A 26,920-nucleotide genomic window follows, 5' to 3' on the forward strand; every position below is an offset into this window, starting at 1 on the left:
CACTGGGGACAAGTCAGGCAGTGCTACAACCTCCTAGGGCCTCTGGCACCAGGAACCTCCAAAGAGTGAGAATGACTGTCAAAAAACCAGTAAGTGACAACTTCATCCTATTCTCACACATATGCCTGTGTCAAAAGTCAAAGTGCTTGGCTGATAAATGAATGCATGATTAAATAAATAAATACATTTCAGCTCCTCAAATGTTTTTCAGGTAATATGATAATAATAATAATAGGTAGCATTTATACAGTGCCTACTATATTCCAGGCACTATGCTAAGTACTTTACAGATATTAGCTCGTTTGATCCTCACAACAACCTTGGGAGGTAGATGCTATCATTATCTCTTTTTTACACTTGAGGAAACTGAGGCAAACAGAAGTTAAGTGATTTTTTTTTAGGCAATTGGGGTTAAGTGACTTGCCCAGGGTCACATAGCTAGTAAGTGTCAAGTGGTTGGTCTGAGGCCGCATTTGAACTCAGGTCCTCCTAGCTTTAGGGCCGTGCTCTATCCACTGTACCACCAGCTGCCCCTTTGTGATTTTTTCCAAGGTCACACAGTAAGTAGTAAGTAAATTCAGGTCCTGTGGACTCCAGGCTCAGCACTCTATCTACTGTGCCACCTAGCTGAATCTTATGTCATTTCTTTGAACCTCTTTACGCCATCTGAAAAATGGGGTTAATGCTGCTTACATACCTACCTCATAGCTATGGTGTAAAGCACATGCTAACATTTCACAGCTATAAAAGGGTGGGTTGTTATTGCCAAGTTTTGAAAGCAGCCATTAGTCCAACACGTCCCTCTTGTGAGAGGGAGGGGAAGGGGAAAAAAAAGTTACCATTCTAATTCCCTTTAGAACAAGAGAATTATTAGGGGCAGCTAGGTGGCACAGTGGATAGAGCACCAGCCCTGGATTCAGGAGGACTTGAGTTCAAATCCAGCCTCAGACACATAACACTTACTAGCTGTGTGACCCTGAGCAAGTCACTTAACCCCATTGCCTAGCTTAAAACAAAACAAAACAAAAAAGAAGAACAAGAGAATTATTTCGATTCTGGCAAAGGCTGCATGTTATATTTATTGCTTAATCAAGGTTGGGGTGATACTGTGGCAATCAGATTAGTCCAAGGTTCGTGAAAGACTGATTCTCAACTTGGCTTTCATACCGTGTTGCTTGTAAGGAAGACTTAATCCAGTAGTCTGCATTTCCCTGGCTTAGCCAAGGCATTGTTACTACTCAGTCCACAAAGAAGGAAGTGGGCCACAGACCTGCGAACAGGTTTCACAATGATGTTCTCCAGCCAAGCAGAATGTGCCTGACTGATTCATAGTCTTACAACTGAGTTAAGGAGAAAAAGAATAAATCAGAGCTGATATAGAGAGAGATTATGAATCAGGGGGAAAGGAGTACAATACTAGGAGAGGACATACAAAGTTAGAAGCCTGATGAAGTCACATAAGTGGTCAGGTTGTTGATTGGGTTCTTTCTATTGTCCTGCCTAGGGACAGCATTCTTTCCTATGGGAACACATTTCCCCGTAGTTCTTCATGTTAGCAATATCTAATCCACCCCAGGCCATTTGCAGTGATGAGATAGATGTCAGTCTCTGTAGAAGCACAACAAAATTACACAGGCTTCTGTGGTTAGGGAAAACCTCCAGGTCTGCCCTGCACCCATAAGATAGACTAAATCTCTGTGTCCTTATTTCTTTCAGGATTCATCTCTCTGTATCCCCCCAGGGTATCCTGGGAAAGGGGAACTAGATCTCACACTGTGGTGCCCACAGTGGCTGAGAACAAGGTAGAACTAATGGGCTTCTCTGATGTAGGGTGGCAATTGTGTCAGTGGTCAGACAAAGCTTGCTGCCAGACTTTTAGGTGAAGGGTGTCCCTGACTGGATCTTCTGAACCCATGGATTTACTCTTAGGGCATGATCCTAGGCTGTGCCCTTGCTTTCCCAATTGCAATAAACTTCTTGGGTCTGATAACAATAAATAGTATATCTATAATACTTTTAGGTTTGCTTTCTGTACAATTCTATGAGGTAATTCCAGAATTATCTGGCACTCAAAAAGATAAAATATATAGGAGAGAGATTTATGAGCTGAGGGAACCCTTTCTAGTTCCCTTTGTTTACACTGACCCACCTGCCTCAACTTGGCATTGACTTCTGAAGGGCTGCTGATTCAGCTATAGCCTATTCCAGTCCAAGTCATCCTGGTGGAAGGCTCTGTGCATTTGGAGATGTTAGGGATACATTAGGGATCCTCTGGTCAACCTTTACTTGAAATGGCTCTCCTTGGGATTTTCTAGCTAGTGCCTTTTAAATGTTTCCTAATTTAGGCCCCTTCAGTTTCTGAGTCATTTCTAATAGTTTTTTGTTAAACCAGATAAAGTGTCAATAATAATAATAATAATGATAATAATGATAATAAAACTGTGGTAAAAGTTTAAGCACTTTAAAAATGGGTAGAGACCAGATTTCAGGCTCTAGGTGGCGCCATAGTGCATGGAGTGCTGTGCCTGGAGTCAGGAAGCCTCATCTTCCCAAGTTCAAATCTGGACTCAGACACTTGCTAGCTGTGTGACCCTAAGCAAGTCATTTATCACTATTGCCTCAGTTTCCTCATCTATAAAATGAGCCGGAGAAGGAAATGGCAAACCACTGCAGTATATTTGCCAAGAAAACTCCAAAAAGGAGTCACTGAAATGACCAAACAACAGAAACCTCATTTCAGAATGCTGTCTCATCGACAATTCCCAAAGCAAATCCAGCAGATTTCTTTTTTTCTCTATTAAAAAATGTTCAATTAACAAGTATTATTTTCTCTCCCTTTCACCCCAATCCAATTTAAAAGAAAAAAAACCCTAAACTCTTGAAACAAGTATGCAGTGAAGCAAAAAAAAAAAACCCTTTATCATCCATATCAAAAACCATATATCTCTTTAGCTTGAGTCCATCACTTCTTTCAGAAGGTGCAGAGCAGGCACCATCCTAGATCCTCTGGCTGATCATTGCATTAATCAGAAATCCCAAGTCTTTCAAAATTGTTTGTCTTCACAATATTGTCATTGTATGAATTGTCCTACACACTTCACTCTGCATCAGTTCATTCAAGTTTTTCCAGGTTTCTCTGAAACTGTCCCTTTCATCTCTTCTTATGGCACAATGACATTCCACTACATTCAGATACAATTGGAATGGGACCTTGAAGCATGCCCAAATCATCTAACATGGAAGCACCATACTCCTCTTTGTTTTCCTACCTCATGGGTGATAAAGTCTATTCAGATTCCTTTGATTGGCTGCATATTCAGAACAGGCCACATCTTTAAAAACTGCTAAACTGGAACAGGCTTTCTTTCTTGTGTGCTCTTTTCTTAATGCATGCCAGAGGGTAAAGATCACACTGTTTACCCATAGTGCAGAAGGCATGAGCTGAACTAGGAAGGGTTGGATAACTCCCCCACCTCTTTTTAGGACCTTTGGGCTTGATGTGTTTCAGTTGCTTTTCTGTTTTGTTTGTCCTCAGTTTTATATGCCAGCAGTGATTCCCAGTGGACCTGAGAATTTGAGCCGTGGCAACCTTGGAGGCAGGATTCCAGGTGGGGTGCTACTGCCAGGCAGCTCAGCAGGGAAGCCCTCAGAAGCCAGGGTACCTAGGACTCAAGAAGAAGGGGGGCTTTGGACTTGGAACTGTGCTAAGAACTGAACTAAGCTTTAAACATAATTCCCTTCCCCTCCCAGAAACTGAGATGGTATAGAGAGGGGATTAAATGCCCACATTTTGGGGAGTATGTTTATATAAATGTTATTATACCTTTGAAGTGACTGGTTTTTTATAAAAGCTAATCTGACTGTTAGAGGTTAAATGGAACTAGGGTGAAGGAGGTCCATCCTCTACACCTGAGGGAAGACCATCTGTGGGTTCTGGAGCCATTAGTAGAGAGAGTAGATTCCCCTAAACCTCTTGAAAAGGAACAGAGAACCATGTAGAAAGGATGAGATGTGTGAGATTATCTGGTCTTTAGACAATAGGGGCTAGAGTAATAAGGGTTACACCATAATTTGTTTAGTCATTTCCTACTCTGTGGGCATCCCTTTATTTTCCAGTTTGTTGCAGCCACAAAAGGGATGCTATAATTATCTTTGTACACAAGGGTAATTTTGCTCCATCTTTAATCTCTTTGGGGCATATGTCTAGTAGTGGTGTTGCTGGGTCACCTGGCAGATCAGCTGCTATTACTGTTGTCAGGGAATAGGTAGGTCAGCAGAAGGAAAGCTGGAGAGCAGAGAAAGCTACTGCCTCAATACCTTAGTGATCACTAGTTTATACTCCTTTTCCTATAAATTGTCAGAAGTGGTAGGCCTGTTTGATAGGATAATTCTCTGCTTGAGACAAAGCCACACCCCCGCTCCCCCAGCTCAAGCTCTCTCAAAGTGTATAGATAGCTAGGGGAAATATGTATTGACAAATCTCAAAATTTATAAAATGTAAAATACCTCTAAATTGCAAGTCCCAGGTCCCAAAACAAAGTAGCCCATCTACACTTTCATGTAGTTTTATTTTACTTACCCAAACAGATATATTTACATCTTTTTATTAATGTATTTTGTTTCTACATCACCTTCATTGTAGCAAAGAAAGAAAAAGAAGGGGGACAGGGAAGGAACTCTGCAAAATTAAGCATTATAAATCAAAACTGAGAGTTTGTGGTGCTCTTTTTTTAAAAATTAATTTAATTCATTTTTAATTTTTTTTTAAAAAGGATGGATTTCTTTATCTCACCTAGACTAGAAATCCAGCAGCTACGCACAATCTGATCTCATTCTAATCAACATGAAAGCTTTGATCTGCTCTGTTTTCCCTCCTGGACCAATTTATAGGCCCTTAGACAGTCCAGGAGCTGTTGAACTCAGTGTGGACACCTGATCGACATCACCTACTGCAGCTTAGAACTCCCAAACTCAAGAGATCTGTCATCCTCAGCCTCCCAGAGAGAGGGATTACAGGAATAAGCCACCACCTCTAGCAGTATGCCATATTCCACAACCATAGTCTCCCACTTCTGCGAAGAAGGGAGGGCGATACATTTTCCTCTCTGTTCTTTGGGGCCAAGCTTATTCATCATAATTACATGGGAGTTTCATTTTTGTTTTAAAAGCTCTTGTTGCTCTTCCCATTTATATTGTTGGAGTCATTGAATATATTATTTTCTCGATTCTGCTTACTTCATTTTGATAAGCATATACAAGCTTTCTCATGGTGAAATAATAATCCATGAACACTGGTATACCACAGTTTATTTATTTGTTAACCCCTCCCTTTATTTTACATTTGTTGCTGCCCTTTCCATTGTGCAAAAAGAACAAATATGAATATTTATATATAAATAGTTGATCTTTTCTTTTTCTTTTCTTTCCTTTTCTCTTTTTTCTCCTCTTTTCCTTCTTTTTTTTTTTTAATCTTGGGACATAATCCTAGCAATGTAATCAATGGCCCAGAAGTTATGATCAGTTTTATAAAATCATCTTTTCTCTTCTCTCCTCTCCTGCGTTGTTAGGATTATAGAGAATATAGAATTTTAATTAATCCCCAGTGCTTAGCTTCTCTTCTCTTCCCTCCCCTCCCCTCCTCTCTCTTCTCTCACTTCTTCTCTCATAATATTAATACCGAAATAATACCAATAGCTAACATTTATATAGGACTTACTGTGTGACAGGCACTGTGCTGATTGCTTTATAAATGTCTCATTTGTTCCTCATTACAAGCTTGGGAGGTAGGTGTTATTATTACCCCATTTTATAGATGAGGAAACTAAAACAAATGGAGGTTAGGTGACTTGCTCAGAGCCACACAGCTAGTAAGTATCTGAGGATCTGAATTCAGGAATTCTTGATTCTAGTCCTAGCAGTGTATTCACTGTGCCATCTAGTTACATCTCTTCTTTCTTTCTTTCTTTCTTTCTTTCTTTCTTTCTTTCTTTCTTTCTTTCTTTCTTTCTTTCTTTCTTTCTTTCTTTCTTTCTTTCTTCCTTTCTTTTTCTTTCTTCTTTTTTGTCTTTTCCTTCTCTTCCTCCTCCTTTTCTTTCTCCTCTTCCTCCTCCTCTTTCCTCTTTTTCTTCCCTCTAGGACATAATCCTAGCAATGCTGTTACTGGGTTAGAAGGTATGATCAGTTATGTAACATTATGACAGCTCTAATAACAATGTTTCCCTATGGTCCTGCCAACATTTCATTTTATTAGCTTCTATCTTTAATATTGTGGAGAATATAGAATTTTAATTGATCCCCAATGCTTAGCACATATAAGTATAACTAAGTAGTAAGCGGCTATGGTCCTTCCCTTCTAAAGGCTACTTTGTATGGCTGATATTAAGGAAACCAACTTATGGGGACTGCTGAGGGCTGGGGACGTTGAGCCCATTCCCTTCTCCACTATGGGTCATGAGGTCCATACTAGGTTCATTCACAGGGGAATCTAGTGAGGGGAATCTAATGAGAAAAGAGTCCGGCTCCCCCTCTTTTAAAAAAAATCTTTGGCTTGTTTTGCTTCTCCCCCCAACCCTGGGGACAAATTATTTAAAGTTTTCATTTTGGTTCTTATATAGGTCTCCCCAGAAAAGGCAGCAGAAAGAGGCATTTTTTACTTCTTATACATGTCGGGGAAAACGCTTACAGACACAAAAGATTCAGCACCCATTGACAGGTTATAGGAGTTTTTTTATTTCTTTTTATTATTTAGGACTCAGGGCCATTCTTCTTGCAAATTTTAGTTAACCAGAAGTCTCTCTTCATATTAACCTCATCTGATCAAAATCTGACTTGTGGAATAATAATATTAAGGAGATATTAGGGCCATTTCTCCTAGTTGAGAGATATTGAGTTGACCAAAACCTGTCCCATGGGATGTGAAAATTTACTGAAAGTCTTAAACGTTCCTTAGATTAGCAGTCAGAAGAAGAATCTCAACTGTCCCTGACTTCTTGGCAACATATAAATAAATCTGCCTCCTCAACTAGCCTATTTGTGAACCCTCTAAAAGCTTAGTTTACCCATAGTTTGTTTGATGAGGTTTGCTTCCTTAGGGGATATATGAGATTATGACTGGTTATGTTTGTTCAACTTTAATGACATCAAAGGAAGTATGCTGTGTTTTCTTTAACTATTATGGCCTAAGAGGAATAAACAAGATTGCAATATGTAAAATAATTATTTTGCTGTCACTCTGATGTCATTTTGCCTCTCAGAGGACTTGTAAGGGTCCTAATGGTTGTTTCAGGTTTTCTCTGAGGCCTGAACCTCTGCTTGAACATAATAATAAAACTTAAGTTTTACCTCTATAATTTCTGCATTGTAGCAAATATATTTTGGCAATAGCTTCCTATCACATGACTCAGACAGAAGATAGTTATCCTATGTAACAACAGAATGACTTAAAAAAAGATTCTATAACTTAGCTTCCACCTGTTATCATAACCTCCCCTAGGAAGTTGACAAATAAATCTCATCAGAATATAAAGCAATTTGGAGAGTTGTCAAAGAGGCATGAATTTTACCTCATTTTACCAAACAATTCTCAGTTATCTTTCAGCCAGTGATCACTTTCTCTGATAAAAAACAAACAAAACAAAACAAAACAAAGAAACTCCCCTTGCTACACCTTTCAGCTGGAACAGATAGATCTCCAGGCCTCTTGAACTCAGACTGTCACTTCTAAGCCTGAACATCAAGGTTGGTTCTCAGTCACCCAATTGGGAAAAGAAACAAAGTACAAAGAGTAGCTAGAAGACCAACCTTGAAAATCACCTTATTTTCAAGGATGTTCAAGATTTTCAAGAAATCTAGCAGTCCATTAGGTCCACCCAACTGGCATTAAGGGAAATTTCCAAGGGTGCTTTGGGCTCCCTGGCCCAAACGAGCCACCTCTATCTTGGATACACATGTATCTTCTATATACCTGTATATGCAAGAGATCAAGAACTGTTTTTGTCTTTTAGTCGCCTGTGCTTAGCACAGTGCCTGGCTCATCTTGGGTACGTGCTAAAACCTTAATAGATATTTAATGATTTTGATTCTTGGGCCCCAGAGGGCACAGCTAAAAAAAAATGGACAGAAGTTACAGTGAGACATTTATTTCCCAGCTGGAGGTCTTCAAACAAAGCCTAGGTGACCACTTATTGAGTGGATTCTATTTTTTTTAGGCAATTGGAGTTAAGTGACTTGCCCAGGGTCACACAGCTAGTAAGTGTCAAGTATTTGGTCTGAGGTCACATTTGAACTCAAGTCCTCATGACTTCCGGGCTGGTGCTCTATCCACTTCACCACCCAGCTGCCCCTATTGAGTGGATTCTAAAGCAGATTCTTGTTCAGCTGTAAGATGGACTAGATGATCTTTGAGTTCCCTTATATTCCTGAAAATTCTGTGATTTCCTAGCACACTGCATTTGTGAGATGTTTAGTTAGAGCACAGAGGAGCAGTGAGAAAGAAAGCTGAAAAGGTAAATGGGGGCCGTGTTGGGTGAGGTGGCCCTTGAATGATGCCTGGCTAAGAAGCTTGGCCTGTATCTGGTAGACAGTGGAGAGTCCTTTGAAGGCTTTGAATGCAAGAGTGACGCAATAAAAGCAGTGTCTCAGGAAGACTGTTCTGGCAGCAGTTTCTAGTATTAATCCAACGGGGAGCCATGAGTCTGAAGACAGGAAACCAGTTAGGAGGCTACTGAAATAATGTAGTTTAACATTAAGTTTAGCATTTTGTCAGTATTATGGGTTAAATAAGCTTTCGTGGGTTGGCTTGGGAACCTAACCTCCATTCACCAATAACATCGTTTTTATGGGAAAATGTGTTCTGTCTTGTGAGGCAATAAGGGAATAGGGCATCACCCTGTCCCTCACCCCTTCCAGAGTCCCAGGGACCTCAGGTCATCCAGCATACACTGAGAAGGAAGCATGATGGGTCAGGGATGCTTCTCAGTCCCCAGGGTTCTGTTATGGGTTGGTCCTTTGTGTAGGCAGGATGTTTATAAGTCAGAGAGGGCCTCTTTCTTGGACTTCTCTAATGGATCCAGCTTATGATAACTATTATGATGGCAATTTACTAAGCTAACTGAAATGCTTTATTATATGAAAAGATATGCTTTATTTATATGAAAAGATATCTAAACACAAGTTTAGATTTTATGGTCTTTATTTTTTAATTAGTTTTTATATCCTCTTTTATCTATCCCTGTTTAGTTTTCAATGGTTTTATCTGTGGATCTTTTCTCTGAATATTTATTTTCTAAAGTTTTATTTATGATTCTTATTCTATACTAGTCATTTCCTATTATATCTTACCATACATTGCGACATTTCTCATAACAAAGAAAAATAGTTAAGCAAAACCAATTGACATGCAGTCACTGAGTATACAGTATTCTGTACCTGCAGCCCCTCACTTCTGTACAAAGAGGAGGTGATTATGTTGTATTGTCTGTTCTCCTGGACTAAGATTGATCATTGTAATGAAACCTAGTTCAGCTGGCTTCCAGGGTTGTTTTTCTTTACATTAATGAAGTCATTATTTATGTGATTCCAGTTCTACTTATTAGTACCTATATAACTTCTCAGGCTTCTCTTGATTCCTAACATTTATTATTCCTAATATATTCCTAATATTTAATATGCCACATTCTACATCTTTTATGGGAAAGTTTCAGCACAAGGAAGAAATATTTCTACTCTGGGATAGAACTTCTCTAAACCTCATGTGTAAAATGGCAGAAACATTACTTGTACTAATTATTTTGCAGGATTGTTGTGAGGAAATTGCTTTGGAAACCTGAAAGACACAGGAGCTGCAACTTTGTTCAATGCAGGTATTTTAGTTCTATAACATCCACCATTATGTTTATTATTTCATCAGGGATTAGACTTGTGATTTCATTGGTATAGCATAGGGATGGCCAAAGTGGGGTACGTATACCTCAGAATATGTACAAGATGATCAACTGGCACGTGGGAAGAAAATATTAAAACTTCTATTTATATTTAATTTTTTATCTTAAAAATAAGAAAGAAATTAAACTACTTATATTTTTATAAAGATAAACACTAGCCTCCTCCCTCAGTCAACATGGTCGCATACAGTCATAAGGTGTTCAAGGGGAAGAGTTCCCACAAGTGGAAGGGTTGACACCAGCACTTTAATTGATTTGTTCACTTCTAGTGTATTGCAGTTTATGGCAGTTAACATGTGTCCTGTTAAGTAAATTTGTGAATTACATTATGTAGTTTTAACCAAATTAGTTCTCTGAACGTGGAAAAATGGCTTTAAAAGATTACTGAAAATAAGCCATGGATTGGAGATAATATTAGAAAGGGGAGCACATGAAAACAACAAGAAAATGGTGCTGACATTTCTCCTATTCTTAGTACAAGCTCTTCATCAGTCACGTTATTAGTTAAAAACTGTGATGATCTAGGTGATCAGGTGGTCCTCAAAGTTCAAAATTATTGAGAAGATGACTTGGAATGTATGGATTTACATCCATTAGTGTTAACGGTCAACTTCACCCTGAATTGTGCCTAGAGACATAGGCTGCTGATGATGTGAATTAGCAAGACAATATGAAACTGAGCTTTTGTGACCAAGAAGAATGTGTCACCTCTAAGTAGTCTCATATTGGCACACTTAAAAACTTGGAGAAAGAATTTTCTCATGCATTTAACAATCTCCCAAATAGACATTTTTAGTGGGTTTTGAACCTACTTGTTAATAATCTAAAAATGTTGATTGACTAACAGAAATTTTTTGATTTGTTTGCAACAACAACCAATTGACATAAGGGAAGGTGGACATTTCCAGAAGCTGGATCTCAACAAAAATCCTTACATGGTGGATGGGACTGAAAGATGAATGTTATGGTCTAGTGAGCACAGCTACCAATGCATTTTTCCCATTTGGAGCTTTGTATCTTTGTAAGGTATTTTTGTTGGCTATGATGACTGTTAACATTTAAATACCAGAAAGAACCAAAGTTTGAATCAGACCCTTAAAATGCTGCATTGCAAAATATTGAACTGAGATTTAAAAAAAAAATGATGCATATTTAGTCACATATCTTGTACTAAAAATAGTAATAAGAAAAAGGCTTTTTATATTATTAACAAAACAAGATAATTTTAAAACATTGTTGATCTCATCTTCCTCTCATCGTTTTTAATTTTTTAATTTCCATTGCTATTCTTATTTTAAATTTGCACAATATATTCATAAACATACATGTATACTCACTCAGATGGCTTATCAATTCAGGAATTCCCTCCAATGATATATATCACAACCCATCTATGCCTGCCCATCCTGCATAATTCTTATCCATGTTTTCTTCAGAGTTCATCACAAGGGCTCTACCCAATGTGCTTGGGGCCCTCCTCACTTTTTCCTAACATTGTGAAGGTACCAGTGGAACACTTTGGCTGCCAGTCTGTCAGTCCTCTATCTGTTCTTGTCATACACTTTTTTTTCCCTTTGTATTATTATTATTATTTTTGGCAAGACAGTTGGGGTTGAGTGACTTGCCTAGGGTCACACAGCTAGTATGTGTTATGTCTGAGGCCGGATTTGAACTCAGGTCCTCCTGACTCCAGGGCCAGTGCTCTATCCATTGCACCACTTAGCTGCCCTATGTCATACACTTTCTTAATGACATCTTATATACCTGTTTTTCTTCAGAGTTCCTCTTTACATGTTACAGCCTGCTCACACCCATCAGATTGATGGGAGAAATGCTTTACTGTTACTTTCCTGCTCTAATTCCTTAAATGCCTTTGTTTTGAAGTAATTGTGTCCTCTGACTAATAAATGTAAGCACATTGGTGGGGGCTTATAAACCATGTTGTTTTTTTTTAATGCATACAGACCCACAAATTACCTTGAACCCAACTGGGTTAGCCTTGTCTGGAGGACCATGTATAAATTGAAGGGCATTAGGCTTAGAAGACATTGTTCTAGCCAAGGGTTTAGATAATAGTAAGAATCCAAATGATCTGAAATTCTAATATAACATGATACTAATATCATTAATAATATTCTAATGTACAATGATCTATGGTTTCCTTAGTGTGTCTATTCTTTCCACTGATGTGGATAATAATTCCTCTACAACCAAGTTTCTAGGAAGCCCAGGTCTTCCTGTACCTAGGTCCAGCACTCTATCCTCTATACCACATGGCCTTGATTGTAATTGGCATGTCTGCAATTTGGATCTAATTCCAAACTCAATGTTTTTTCCACTATACCATACCATCTATATTCAACATGAAAAAAAAAAAAGATGCTTAGCAGCATGTCACACATAAGTCTCCTGCAATAGATCTTAATCTGAGTTTCAAAAATGGGCTTTTAATGTGATTTCAAATACAAAATAAATGAGACACTACCTCTTGGTAAGCTATATAAATTAACAGTGTCAATTACTGCATGATATTTAGTTAAATATAGTGCAATGAACATCTTTGTATTGGAATATTATAACCAGCTCTTTGTCATGAGTGTTCCACACCTTGAGAAAACTCAGCATGTGTTTGTAGCTACAGGAGAGCTGTAGTCTACAAGCATAGAAAAAAAGTGCCTATTTGTAAACCTAGACACTGACTTATTCTTTTTTATGTAAAATATTCTTTTTAATGTAAAATATACATGGACTCTACCATGTACATTTATTCACTCTGAGTCAGAGCCAGGATGGGATGGGAAGAGTAGGAAAATTAGGTCCCTGTTGCCCTCCAGCCAAAGCTTTTATTTTTATTTTTAATCCCAGACAGGAACAGAAGTGGTGCTTTGGCAAGAGGGTGGCAGTATCAAAGTACAAAGTTCTTTTCCAGGGAGACTTCTTCATGCCCCACCCTTGTGATCTCCTTCCAGCTGCCCTTTGGCCATCACTTCTATAATCTTCTACAGCAGGGTTAGAGGGTGCAGGCTGATGCAACAAACTGGGTGTGGAGAATGGCAGTGACATATCCCAGAAGTCTTTGGTAACATCAGTAGTCCTGGCCTTGCCTTAGCAACTGAAGAGATGGATAGAAGAATGTATTTCTGGATGACTATTTGATTAGGTTTTTTTTTTCTTTAAGTTTCTCAATCAGATTTTCAACATCAGTAGAGCTCATTTTCTTGCTAAAAAAAGAGAAAAGGATATTCTTTTTCAATTCATTTTTATTTTATTCTCAATTCCAAATTTTCTCCCTTCCTCACCCATTGAGAAAGCAAGAAAACTAAGACCAACAAATATTAGCCATATTCCAAGGGAAAAAAGCAAGGAAAAGAAAAAAATGCGCTTCAATCTGCACTCTCAGTCCATCAGTTCTCTTTCTGGAGGTAGAGAGCATGTGTCATTAGGAATGACTTCTTTTGGAAGTCATTAGAAGTCACGCTTTTTTTGAAAAAATCTTTGTAAAGGGAATGAGATTGAGCAGCACAACCTAGTGATTTGTTGGCTCACTAGAAATTGGTCTGGGAGTGGAAGAGTTACTACCTGATTTACTGAGTTGCTTCTTGGGTGCGCTGGACTTGGAATCTGAAGGACCCGTGTTCAAATCTTGCTTCAGATATTTACAATCTATGTGACCCCGGAGGAGTCATTCAAGTTCTCTGTGCCTGAATTTCTTCATCTGTAAAATGGGGGCAGAAGAACTAGATGACCTTCAATGCCCCTTCCAGCTCTAAATCTATGATCCAATGACTGGCTAATTAACATCTGAGCTCAGCTCCTTCCAGTGGGGCAAAGCTTTCAGTAAAAACCCTGATAGCTACCAAAACATCCTGTAGGGAAGACACACTGGGCAGGAACACTGCAGGAATCAAATAATGCCTCCAAGTCTCTGGTCTAAGGGGCAGCTAAGTGGTACAGTGGGTAGAGCACCGGCCTTGGAGTCAGGAGAGCCTAAGTTCAAATCCGGCCTCAGACACATAACACTTACTAGCTGTGTAACCTTGGGCAAGTCACTTAACCCCAGTTGCCTCATCAAAAAAAAAAGTCTTTGGTCCAGCTTTTCAATGGCTGTAACCTTTTCAGTGGCAGCTAGGTGGTGCCATAGTGAACAGAGCACTTGGCTTAGAGTCAGGAAGACTCATCTTCCTGCTTTCAAATCCAACCCCAGACACTTCCTACCTGTGTGACCCCGGGCAAGTCACTTCACCCTGTTTACCTCAGGTTCCTCATCTATCAAATGAGCCGGAGAAGGAAATGGCAAAGCACTCCAGTATCTTGGCCAAGAAAACCCCAAATGGGGTCCTGAAGGGTCGGACACGACTCAACGACAACCCTCAGTCGATCATCAAAGCCACTTGGCCTGGTCTTTTGACTCAGGACTCCATTTGTCCAAAGTGGCATTTTACTAGGAGCTGGACCTTCACTTCTGAGACAAGGAGAGACTGACCGTATTTCCTAGACAGAGAATAGCAAGAGTTTGATAAACACTAAGTGAATCCCTCCTATTAGGGATTCAAGATCATTTGAAAAATATAGAGATGTTGAAAGTGTCCCTGAAGAAAAATGATGGTGGGGCAAGGGGGAACTGCAGGGCTGTTTATTTACTGTACTTAGCATATTTATACAGCAAGTTTCCCAGTTAAAAGCACTTTAGTGTCATTAGCTAATTGCCTCTCCAGAGCTGCTGGGCCCCCAGAGAAAGGCTGTGTGTTGAAATTGAGCCTGCTCTAAGTAAGATACTCACTGAGGAGGAAGAGCATTTACATGTCAAGTCAACAAGCATTGAAGGGAGCAGGCATTTTGTAAGGCCCTCTTATGTGTCAGGAACTGTGCTAAGCCCTTAACAAATATTAACACTTTGATTCTCAAAACAGCCCTGGGTGGTAGGTGGCATTTTCCAGTTGAGGAAACTGACATTAAGTGACTTGCCCAGGGTCATACGACTACTACATGTCTGAGTCAAGATTTGAATTTAAGCCCTTCCTGGCTCAAGGCTCTATCCACTCACTATATTGCCTGGCTGTCTCCAACTCTTATGCACCTACTATATGCCAGGCACTAAGTGCACTGCATTTGGCAAGGATCCCAAGTGTAAAGTTATTGATCAGTCACTGGCACTGAGCACGGCACTGAGGGTACAAACAAAAATCAGAAACAGTTCTTGCCCTCAAGTAGCTTACATTCTATTGGGAGAAGATAACATGTATAAATATAGGAAGATGTGAGATCAGTACAGATTAGATACTAGGTAACCTGAGAGGGAAAGGCACTGGAAACAAGGGGGATTGGGAAAGGTCTCCTTCAGAAGGCATCGCCTGAACTGAATCTTTAGGAGAAACAGAGATTCTAAGAGGGAGAGATGAGGAAAGAGAGTATTCCAGGCACAGAGGACAGCCAGTGCAAAGATGCTAAGATGGGTTAGGTACCTGAAAAGATGGTTACTAACTAATGTCAAGGTTTAGTAGTTTAGGGGTGCTGGGACCCGGAAATAGCAACATGCAGTCCTACCCAAATGAATTTGACCCAAGTCTTTTTTCAGCCAAAGACAAGGTTTATTAAAGATTCACCATATTGGCCAGCCTCTTAGGAAATCTGAACATTTGCAGTGCTCATATTGACGAGTGGGCTAGAGTGAATCTCAGCCATTGGCTAGATTTTAAGAATCTGAGTCCCTTAATAAGGACAAGATGGATCTCATATACAGAAAGACTGTGAGAGGGATCTAAGAGTGGCCAAGTAGTTTGGGGTGACTGTGAGGAGGGATCTAGGGAGGATCTTGATGGGAGCGATTGGAGGTAGAATGGGGTTTTTAGGATCAAGGGTAGGAAGTAGCTGGAGGTCATCCTGAGGCTGGGCTAGGTTAAGGGTAAAGAGAATTGGAAGACTATAATAGTGCCCTATCCACTTCACTGCCTAGCTGCCCCTGAGGAGGGGATAAATTAAAGTACAATGATGGTGAGGCACTAGTAAGCACTTCATAAGCCTAGAGTTTCATGGTGTCAACATTGGTGATATGCAAGGTCATTGCTCAGCTGGGCTTGCTCCTCCTGTTGATGGACTGGGCCAGACAGGATGACCTGCTGCTGGGCAGTTGAGGAAGTCTACATTACTGCTGGACAGGGCCAGGCAGACCGTTCTGCCATGAGAAGGAGGTTGCCAGCCTATGCCAGGCAGATTGCTCAGTCACTGGACTCTTGTCAAAGCCTAAAGTTTCCGCTGAATATCTCTGCTGGATGACTCCCTCTTCAGCAGGCAGCTGCAGCCACCACCTTGGCTGTGCAGTACTAGCATCTCTTCAGCTGGAGCATGACAGTAGTCTTCAGCAGTAGTGCTACAGAGCTCTGTAAACCAGAGCAGCACCTTTAACTTAGGGTCAGCAGAAATCTCTTTGCTTTGATTCCAGTGGTTTGTGACCCCCAGGCTTGAGATGGAAGTTTTTTCCTCTTCCTTCAGCAATCCTTCCTGTCTCTTTTAAAAAGCCCCTTCCCACCTTAGGCCACTTCACCTGGCCTTAGACTGATTTGTTTCAATTTATTCAATTCAACCACCCACACTCTGTTAGGGACCTTATGTAGATTTGGCTATGGACAAAGGCATATATACAGTACACAAATCCATCATGTCACTGATGTCTTCATAGCAGTTGAGCTGCTCAAGCCTCCATCCTTCCTGGAGTGGGGACTGTCTATTTTGTACCTGAAGACCTTCCAAACTTTCAGTTTTTTTTTCTGACATCTCACCCTGAGTACCTTTTCTTACATTGGAAAGATTGGTTATGAACAGCTTTAAATGCCAGAAGAGTTTGTTTATGATTATAGAAGCAATAAGAAGCCTCTGACGTGGTATCATAAAGTAAAAAAAGATCATGGCTCTAAAGCTGAAAAGAATCTAAAACGCCATCCAGTCCGATGTTCTCATTTTACAGATGAGAAGACTGAGGCTCGTGGAGGTTAAATGACTTGCCCAGAGTCATACAGATAGTAAGTGACAAGAGTTAGGCTTTAGATTCAGGTCCTCTGACCAGGTCCAGGGTCAGTACTATTTCCATACTGCCTCCAGTTGTCAGACTTTTCCTTCAGGAAATCACTTGGGTAACTGTGGGTGAATTGGAGTGCTAGAATATTTGATATAGGGAGACTGGGAGGCCATTGCAATTGTCTAGGCAAAAAATGACGAGGGCCTATATACTAGGCTGGTGGCTGTGTAAGCAGAAAAAAGGAGATGTATATGAGAAATGTTGAGGACATGGATTTGCATCAATAATTACAACTGCAAAGGAAATGAAAAAGAACTTAGGAAAAGGAGACAGATTTTTCCCTAAATACAAAATACTAGATACATTTGATATCATATCTGCATCTGGTTTTATATCATATTTTAATGAAGTATTTAAAAATGAAATGGAATATTTAAAACTACTACTGGTATTTAAAAATGAAGTCCACAAGAAATATAGTATTCCCATTCAGAGAATACATGATATGGATTCCACCAACACTGTGGTCCACAAATGGAGACAAGCCCACTAGAAATCTTTCTCTATACCAGTGTCCCCTGGTAATCAATCAGTTAATCAATCAACAAACACTTAAGCACTTAACTACTTACCAGGCCACTAAACATTAGGATATAAAATGAGTTGGAAAAACAGATCCCTGCCCTCAAGGAGTTTTCTTTCTAATGGGTCAGACAACACCTGCATTAAAAGGCACATACAAGATGCATAGAGAGTAACCATACATGCATACAAATACACAAGGAAGTTCAGAGGGATAGACACTTCTAGTAGCTGGAGACACTGCTAGCCTGCAGAAAACAGGAGCTAAAGAGAAGCAAAGTCTGGGCTCTTGGCCTTAATTCCATGTGGTGTGTGCTGCCCTCTACTGGCTTTTTGTTGAACTATTTTGTTTGTAAGTGTTAGGGGGTTTTGGATAGAGGAATCCTAGATTTGGGGCCAAACGGGGTCCTTATAGGTCATCTGAACCAGCCCTTGTTTTACAGCCAATGAAATGAAAGCCCACAAATGTTAACTGACTTTCTAAAGGTCACACAGATTGTGTGTGTGTGTGTGTGTGTGTGTGTGTGTGTGTGTGTGTGTGTGTGTTGTCTTTGACTTGCCTAGGATAAAATACAACTTGTTAGCTTGGCATTGAAAATCCTTCACAAGCTCCCTCCTTCCCTGCTATTCCACCCCATCTACCTTGCCAGGTTTATTTTAGCTTACTTTACTTCTTCAGGTCTGTGTTTCAGACAAACAGACTATAGATGTTCCTTGAACTCTGCAATCCACCTTCCTAGTATTGGCACAAGCCACTCCCACCCTACCACACTTGACATGCATTCCTTATTTTCACTTCTCAGAATTCATTGGCATGCATAGTTTGTGGGTCAGGTGAAGCAGAGAGGTATGAACCCAGTCCACAGGAGCCACTTAGTATCTTAGGAACCCAGTCCTAAATCAATAAAATTATTTATAATCAATAAAATTAACCACAGTAATTCAGGGCTCTAGTGAAATCCAGTGAAGGAATTAACTCAGAGTTGATCAATCTCTGCATACATTATGTGATAGGGAGAGGACCTGTGATTATATGTACTCACATAATGAAACAATAATAATAATTCACATTTAAAAAAAAAAGCTTTCAGGTTTGCGAGTGATTTTGCTCACCAGAACTCTGCAAATTTAAAATATGAGACCATATAAAGGAAGTTTAACATAAACTTTAAAGCATTATATAAATGAAAGCTATGGCCACAATGGATTACAATTTCCACGCTGGCCTCCATTCATCCATATTTCATTTTGAAACCTTTAATTCATTCATTACCTTGCAACTTCATGGTGTTTTTTTTTTCTTTGTGAAGGAAGGACTTGCAATACAAACCTACTTACAAAGGTTAATGTAAAGGAGATCCCTACATGGGCGAGGAGTTTAGATGAGGCGATTGCTAAAATCTGCTCCATTCTCTTCAGAGGTCATAATATGGTGGTGGCTTATGAATCATGGCATGCAGCAAAGTGAGGAGGACCAGGGCATAGCTAGCACCTCTTTTGTTCTGTGCTCCTCTTGAGTCTTTATTATGTCTTTACTAATAATTAACACTTAAGGAGCACTTGACAGTCCCACAGAATCCAGTAATGGTGAGATGGAAGGAATTATTAAAGTTATCTAGGCCACTCTGACCTTGAACAGGGATTCCTTCAACAACACTGTAGACTGGTGGTGAGACATCCAAAGAATGTTTGAATATTTCTAAGGGCAGGTAACCTGCTGCCTCCTAATCCCACCTTCTGTATGACCACCTTTTGAAAACTTGTAGACAGGAATCTTTACCTAATGTAATCCCATTTAGGAATCTAATCCAATTTATCAAGTATTTTTTAATGCCTGCTTCACAAGTGGCCTTGATTCAGCTAGGATTGCAGCCAACTTGTCTCTAGCTCCTGTCTTTGCCCCAGGCCCTTACCTGAGAGCCCTACATGAGTCCCTGCCATGCCTGCACAGGGAGCACAGTGTCAGCCCCTAGATCCAGTCACCTGCCCCAGGGTTCTTTCTCCTGGGGCTTTTCCTGGTTCCCTGACTCCTCCCACAACTTTCCTGTCCCAGTTATATTGACCAATATACAAACCCCATGCCCTATCCCCAACTACTCACTCCCTTATCCCACCTTCCAAAACTACCTTCCTTCCCCTATGTCCCACTCCAGATCCTTCTACCCCTTTCACTGTTCTCTCTGGATTGTGCTTGTTTTCATCTTACACCTTTTCTTTTCTCCTTTCTTTATTTTCTGACATTCACCGACACCTAACTTCTTCATCATAATGCATCAATCATGGTCATCCTTTCCAGTACTGGTTGCAATTTTACACATAGCCCTGGTTCACCAGTCACAGCGGGGAAGTCAGAATACTCCTTGTTCTCCATGGCCATTTCTAGACTCTCTGTATACCACCATCACTTAGCAACCTCTCCTCCTTTATTGGTTCACCCCATTCAAATTTATGACCCAATCTAGATCATGGTGGCCAACATCTACTGACCCCCAGAACATTCTTCTTATTTTACCAATGAGGTTAGTGCCTGCCTCACAGTCTCTCTCTCCATCCCAAATGCTGCCTGCCTCTACTACATGTGCCCTTAAAATTTCTTCAATCTACTCATTTCCCATGACCTCCATTTTATATCATTCTAGGTTGTAGGTCCAGATGATCAGAATGTTGGTAGTACCCATGACAGTTATAAAGATGGTCAGAAAGGACAAAGGTTTGAGGGAAAAGATTTTCAATATCAGCATCACTTCCTGGTTCTCAGGCACAACTATTTTTGTTCATGTGAAAAATTCTAGGACATGTTATATACACTGTGACCAAGATAACAAAGTGACCACCTTCTCTGTATTCAGTATAATTTCTCCACAGCTGCAGTCCTCATGGTTAGGTAACCCAAGGCAATTGTTTGTGAACAGCTTAACTATCTCAGACAGTTTTTCTGACATGTATCCCCTCCAGATCCAGGGCCAGAAAATGTTATTCTCTAATCCCTCTCAGTTAATTGTTCAGTTTAAAGAGGTGGATAAGATCTTCTAGCATGAAAACTTCCACTTAAGTGTCATAACATAATTTGGGATGTATAGAGGTAGATGGCTCAGGGCACCAGTGTTAAATGTTGCTCTTCAAGGCCAACAGAGTATTGCATAGCCACAAATGCTGAACAGAAACCTCAGTTCTGTATATACTAGCATTTCAAAGTTCTTATTCAGCTCTGGTCTTTTCATCAGGAATGCTTGAAAAGCCTCTATTCCATTAAAGGTCATTTCCCCCAGCAGTATTCTTAGCTTTGCTTATAAGCCTGTATGTTTTTCCTTTTTGAATATTGTATTCCAATGTCTCCTTTCATTTAAAGTAGAGCGTGATCGGTCTAGTGTGATCCTGACTGTGGTTTTTTGGTAATTGATCTCTTTCCTTCTGGCTGCTTGTAGTCTTTTTCCTTTGATCTGAAGTTCTGGATTTTGGCTACGACATTTCAGGGTCATTTCCTTTTTTAAAATTTCACAGGATGGGATGTGTGGATTCCTCCTATTTTTGCTTTTCCCTCTAGTTCTAGATCTGAGAACACTTCCTTCATGATTTCATAATATATAGTATGCACAATTTTTTTAAAGGTCAGACTTTTTTTGTGGAGTACAGTGATTCTTAAATTGTTTCTCTTCAAACTGTTTTGTAGGCTTGTTGTTTCTGATACCAGTTATCATCTATTTTTTTCCATTTTTCAATAATTTAATTTTTTTCTAATATTTCAGAGTCTTTGATTTTCTTTTTATCTATCCTAGTTTTCAGGGAATCTGCTATTTTGGTAAGGTTTACCATTCTTTCTTCCCTTATTTTTTCTCCTTGCAATTCTTTCCTCTAGAGATTTTATTTCATTTTGATCTCTTGCTTCATTTCTTATAGATGTTCATATAGTTCTTCTGGGAAAATCTGTTGTTGTTGTTGTTGTTTTTTCCTGAGTCTCTGCTCGCAGTTGTTACAGAGTTATTCTCTCCTTTTAGGTTAGAGTTTTGGGTAGCTCTGGATCTACAATAATTTTTTTGTAATAGATGATTTTAATTAAATCTCTATTTTACTCCAATTAGTATTATTCAGTTTTAAATGATTCCATAGGGGTTCTGTATAGTAGGCTCCAGAGCTTTAAATTTCATATTGTGAGCTCGCTTGCTTAATCATAGGAAGCTAACTATACAATCTCCACCCTTTCTTCCTGCTGAGTAGGGGACCCGAGCACAGCATGGTGGAGATGATTCAATGATATGGAAAATAATTCACCTATTTCTGTTGCTCTTCCACCCCTCATCTTCTCTCTATTACCTAACATGGGAAGATGGCCATGAGCACTTGGCCAATAAATGACCCAATAAATGACCCTGTTTCCCGGCCTGTGGCCAGCCTGTCTACTGGCCTATCTGCCCATGTTGGTGTTTTGATTTCCGTTTATCTTCCCACCCCATCACGCTGCTTGTCAGCTCAGTAGGACCCGCTGGAAGATCGGCTGTTAACCAATGGGATTTTGCATTTTGTGTAGATGCTCCCGAAGGATCAAGGTCAGGGTCTATCAACCTGTATTTTACTGTGCCTTATCTGTATTGTCCTGGTATTAAGCACTACAAAACTCTCCCTGGAGGAAGGAGTCATCTCAAATCATGAGGAAGATTGGAGGTCTCATTCATTGAAAGGGGTCTGGTCCTTTTAATAAATAGTTTTTCACTCAGAGTTCTGCCTCAGTTTCTTTGATTGCAGATTGGACAATTGTGGACCCCACACTTTATTTTTTTAAGCTATTATTTGTAATTTTATTTCTCCCCCCAGCTATGTATAAAAACAGCTTTTAAAACTTTCAGTTCCAAATTCTCTCCCTTCCTCCTTCACCCCTCTTCCCGCCATTGAGAAGGCAAGCAGTTCTATATAGGTTACACATGTGTGGTCATGCAAAACATATTCGTATTAGTCATGTTGTAAAAAAAAATAGACAAGAAAAAAACCTCAAGAAAAACAAAGAAAGTTTAAAAAAAGCATGCTTCAATCTGTATTCAGACACCATCAGTTCTTTCTCTGAGGATGGATAGCATTTTTCATCTTTCAGAGTTGTCTTGGATCATTGTTGTATTGCTGAGAATAGCTAAGTCATTCACAGCTGATCATCTTACAGTGTTTCTCTTACTTTGCACGCAGTACATTTCATTTTGCATCAGCCCATGCAAGTCTTTCCAGGTTTTTCTGCAAGCATCCTACTCATCATTTCTTGTAGTATAATAGTATTCCATCATAATCACACACCACAACCTGTTCAGCCATTCCCTAATTGATGAGCATCCCCTCAACTTCTAATTCTTTATCTGACCTTTTATAAATATTTTTGTATATATAGGTCCTTTTCCTTATTTTTTTTTTGGTCTCTTTTGGGATACAGACCTAGTAGGGGTATTGCTAGGTCAAAGGGTGTGCATGGTTTCATAGCCCTTTGGGCATAATTCCAAATTGCGCTACAGAATAGTTGAATCAGTTCACAACTCTGCCAACAATGCATTAAAGTCTCCTTTTTCCCATGTTCCTTTCAGCATTTGTCATTTGCCTTTTCTGTCCTATCAGCCAATCTAATAGGTATGAGGTAGTACCTCGGAATTATTTTAATTTGCATTTCTCCAGTTAGTAGTGAGTTCCAGTATTTTTTCATAGGGCTATAGATAGCTTTCTCTACTTCATCTGAAAACTGACAGTATTTTTTGATCACTTATCAGTTGGGGACCCCACACTTTACAGGGTTGCTGTCTTCATCTGTTTATTCATCTCTCTAACCTAAGACGCTGAATTAGCACTTTGTGCTACACTTTTGGATGGGGCGGTCAGTGTCACCTTTGGTTACCTAGGTCACACTTGGGTCCTTGAAGTTCAGACCACCCTTTCTTCTACAACATTTTAGGACAGAATATTAGAGACCTTGGAGCCCTTGGGCTTGGTTGTGGCAGTCTGAGTGTGGTCATGACTATACTGGTCCTGCTACTCCCAGTGGCTTTCAAGGTCCTTGCTATGGAATTTGTACTACCATGGTACTTTCTGAGGGTCCTGCTTCTGCATTCACAGCCAGAGGAATCAAAATGTCCCTGGTTTGCCTTGGGTCACACTGGGGATTGCAATCTTGTTTGCCTACATTTGTGCTAACTTTCTAGTAGCCCCAATTTTGATTGTCCGTGGATTTCTGGTTTAAATTTTTTTGATAGCTCTAGGGTAGACAAAGTCAGTTACAGTAACTTTTCATTGTATTTTTTGGTCATTATTTGGTCTCATGCAATTTTTGGCTTTTTACTGAAGTATGTATTTGGGAGCTGGTCTGATTGCTTCCATTCAGGCAGCAATCTAGACTGAAAGACCCTCAGGACTCTTTTTCATTACTTTTGTTCCCCTTGGCCTTCAAGCAAGGCCAAGTGGTAGAGATTTCTCTCCTGTCCATCATGCTAGGGGCAATGGTAGCTTGTAGTAGAAGAACATGCCTACTAGGCAAGCCTGACACTAGATCTCAAGTCTGAGGATTCCTTCTTCTGATTTTTTAAAATTTCATTTTTAATTAGAATTTGTTTGCATGTATATTTGTGTGTCCCCACCCCCTCCCCATCTTCTGGGTTCTCTTCTATGGAGAAAATAAATAGCTATCCTATACCTGATATCCATTGTATATATTAAGGGGCAGCTAGATGGCATAGTGGATAGAACACCAGCCCTGAAGTCAGGAGGACCTGAGTTCAAATTTGGCCTCAGACCAAACATGACACTTACTAGCTGTGTGACCCTGGGGAAGTCAGTTAACCCCAATTGCCTAAAAAACAAAACAAACAAACAAAAAAACCCCACAGTATATATTAAGGTCCTTTTCTAAAGGATACCATATTACCCACATTGTAGAAAGACCTTAAACATAAGTCCTACCTAAGCTTTACTTTAGATATTTTAGATATTTAGATATCCACATGTGTTCATAAATGAACCAAAGAAAGTGTGAACTTCTAGTGGGAACAAATTCCTCTGGCAACCTTGGCCATATGAGCCCAGAATTGCTAATGGGAGACTCTGAGCTGAGGGTTTTAGACATGTTGAGTTTGAGATCTATGGGAGACTTGCAGGTATAATGTTCAGAAGCCATTTGGAGATGTGGGACGGGAGGTTAGAACAGGCATGATGTTTGGATATGTGGATTTGGGAGTAATATGTATAGAGATGATAGTTGAAGCCTACTTCAATAGTGGTAGCTACTGAAATCACCGAGAGAGCATACAGAGAGAAAGAAGGGCCAAGGAAGATTCCTGGGAACACCCATCAAGAGAGTTTGGGAAGTGGCTAATGATGATGTGCTGGAGACAGAAGTAGATCTGTCCATTAGTAAGAACCACAAAGAGACGTGTCATAAAACCCTAGGGAGGAGACAGTATATAGCTAAGGGCTGTTGATATGAACAGATAATTTATAGAAGATGAAACAAATAGGTAATAACTTGAAAAAAAAAAGGTAGCCTCACTAATAATCGAAGAGATGCAAATTAAAACAATTTAATACCTTTGATCAATAATTCTATTGTTGAGATATACCCTTAAAGCAGAGGTTCCTAACTTCTTCTATGTCATGGGCCCCTTTGGCAGTCTGGTGAAGCCTATGAACCCCTTCTCAGAATAAGTTTTTAGATATATAAAACAAAATACATAGGATTACAAAGGAAATCAATTATATTGAAATATAATTTTCAAAATATTTTAAAACAAATTCACAGACCCCAGATAAAGAATCTCCGTCCTAAAGTTTTTTTTTTTAAGAGATATCTATTCAAAGATTTTCAATATTTTGCTGCATAATCATCACAGACTTTATGGCAATTTTTTGCAGAAAAGTAGGTTGCAACCATGATGTGAAGCTTTTAAAAATTGTGCCCAACTTAAACATCATTTATTACTAAACTGTCTTTGGTGCAAGATTAGGATGCACAGAATACTCATGAATATATGTTAAAATTGAATACTGACAATGCATGTGCACTGAGAATGCTAGGATCCTAGAGCTTGCAATGCACAAGAGATAAATGTTATCCATATGACACACGTGAATACATTGCTGCTCTGTTTACTTTTAAGCAGCATGATGAATAGAATTATTCCATGCAACAATTATGAGATGAAAGGTTATGTTTTGGACCAAACAAAACAAAACAAAACAAAACAGGGTGGGTAATTGTATAATATGTAATTACAAAAATCTGGAAGCAACCTATATACTGTTAACCTGAAAGTTTGGTTAAAGAAGGCAAACAAGTTAGGTGATACATGATTATATAGTTTATTCCCTTTTAGCTAGCAAATCATGTTAACATGGAAGCCAGAATGTGATTCTGACTCCAAGATTAAGCAAAATGAGAGAGGTTTTATGCAGTTTAGAGTTATCAGACTCAGGATGTCTGTGTTACAATTTTTTTTTAAACATATAGCATGGGAAAGGAATTTTCTTAACTGAACAGGTTGTAAATACAATAAAACAGGAGAATGTAAAAGTGTCAATTTAAATTATAGACCAAGATAGGAAGAGTCCCATTATTCAAGAGAGTGTCTGGTCCCAGACATCCTGGGCTTAGTGATAAGGAACAGGAAGAATGCTGGTCAGTTCCATCTGGTCTTGGAAACTGCTGACACAGGAAGGGGTGTTTTTAGTTCACTCAAGGAGAAAAAGATTAATTCAGGTTTTTGGCCCTTATTGGGGCTCAACTGATCTTAAATGATTATCAGCACCCTATAGGGAAATGATTAAATAAATCATGATACACTGGTATAATAGAAAATTATAATAACTACATTGATATATTACTTTAAGGTTTACAGAGCACTTAAAAATATTATCTCATTTTATCTTTATGACAATCCTGAAAGGTAGATGATAGATGACTATTATTTTATAGTTGAGGAAACTGACTTAAGTAGGGTTATCGACTTACCCTGGGTCATCTAGCTAGGCAGTGCCTGAGACTAGATTTGAACTTGGTCTTCCTTACTTCGGATCAAGCATGCACCATCTGCCTGCTTTTCTTTGTTTCTATCTCTTTTTTACTGTCATTGTCTCTATTTCTCTCTATTGTCTTTCACGATCTCTGTCTCTTTCTATCCCTGTGTTTCTCTCAGTCTCTATATTAGCCTCAGTATCCTCATTTTCAAAAATGAAAGGACTTGACCTGTAAGGTGTGAACTCCTGGGGGTGGGGGGGAAGTAGGAGGCATTGGAGATAACTTCAGAGAGACTATCTAAATAAATACCTCGGTAAAATAGATCAGGAAATGTAGCAGAGGGTGAATTGACCTCCAGGGGCCACATCTGGGAACATGCATCTAGAGCTCCCTCGGGAAGACAATTCAACCTCT

At 39.5% G+C, this 26,920-nt stretch overlaps 1 protein-coding gene across 1 annotated transcript in view; it reads left to right on the plus strand.

Annotated features, from left to right (window-relative positions):
* The first annotated feature begins 9,814 nt into the window (after nt 1–9,814).
* LOC110209984 (DBIRD complex subunit ZNF326-like) overlaps nt 9,815–26,920 on the plus strand; it is a 55,425-nt gene continuing 38,319 nt past the window's right edge. The window contains exon 1 of the mRNA XM_078156562.1: nt 9,815–9,860. The gene's annotated coding sequence lies outside the window, so the exon portion shown is untranslated. The remainder of the gene's footprint in view (nt 9,861–26,920) is intronic.

Source organism: Phascolarctos cinereus, unplaced genomic scaffold (genome assembly GCF_003287225.1).
Source record: "Phascolarctos cinereus isolate Bilbo 61053 unplaced genomic scaffold, phaCin_HiC Scaffold_5;HRSCAF=322, whole genome shotgun sequence".
In the NCBI taxonomy this organism is placed as follows: Eukaryota; Metazoa; Chordata; class Mammalia; order Diprotodontia; family Phascolarctidae; genus Phascolarctos; species Phascolarctos cinereus.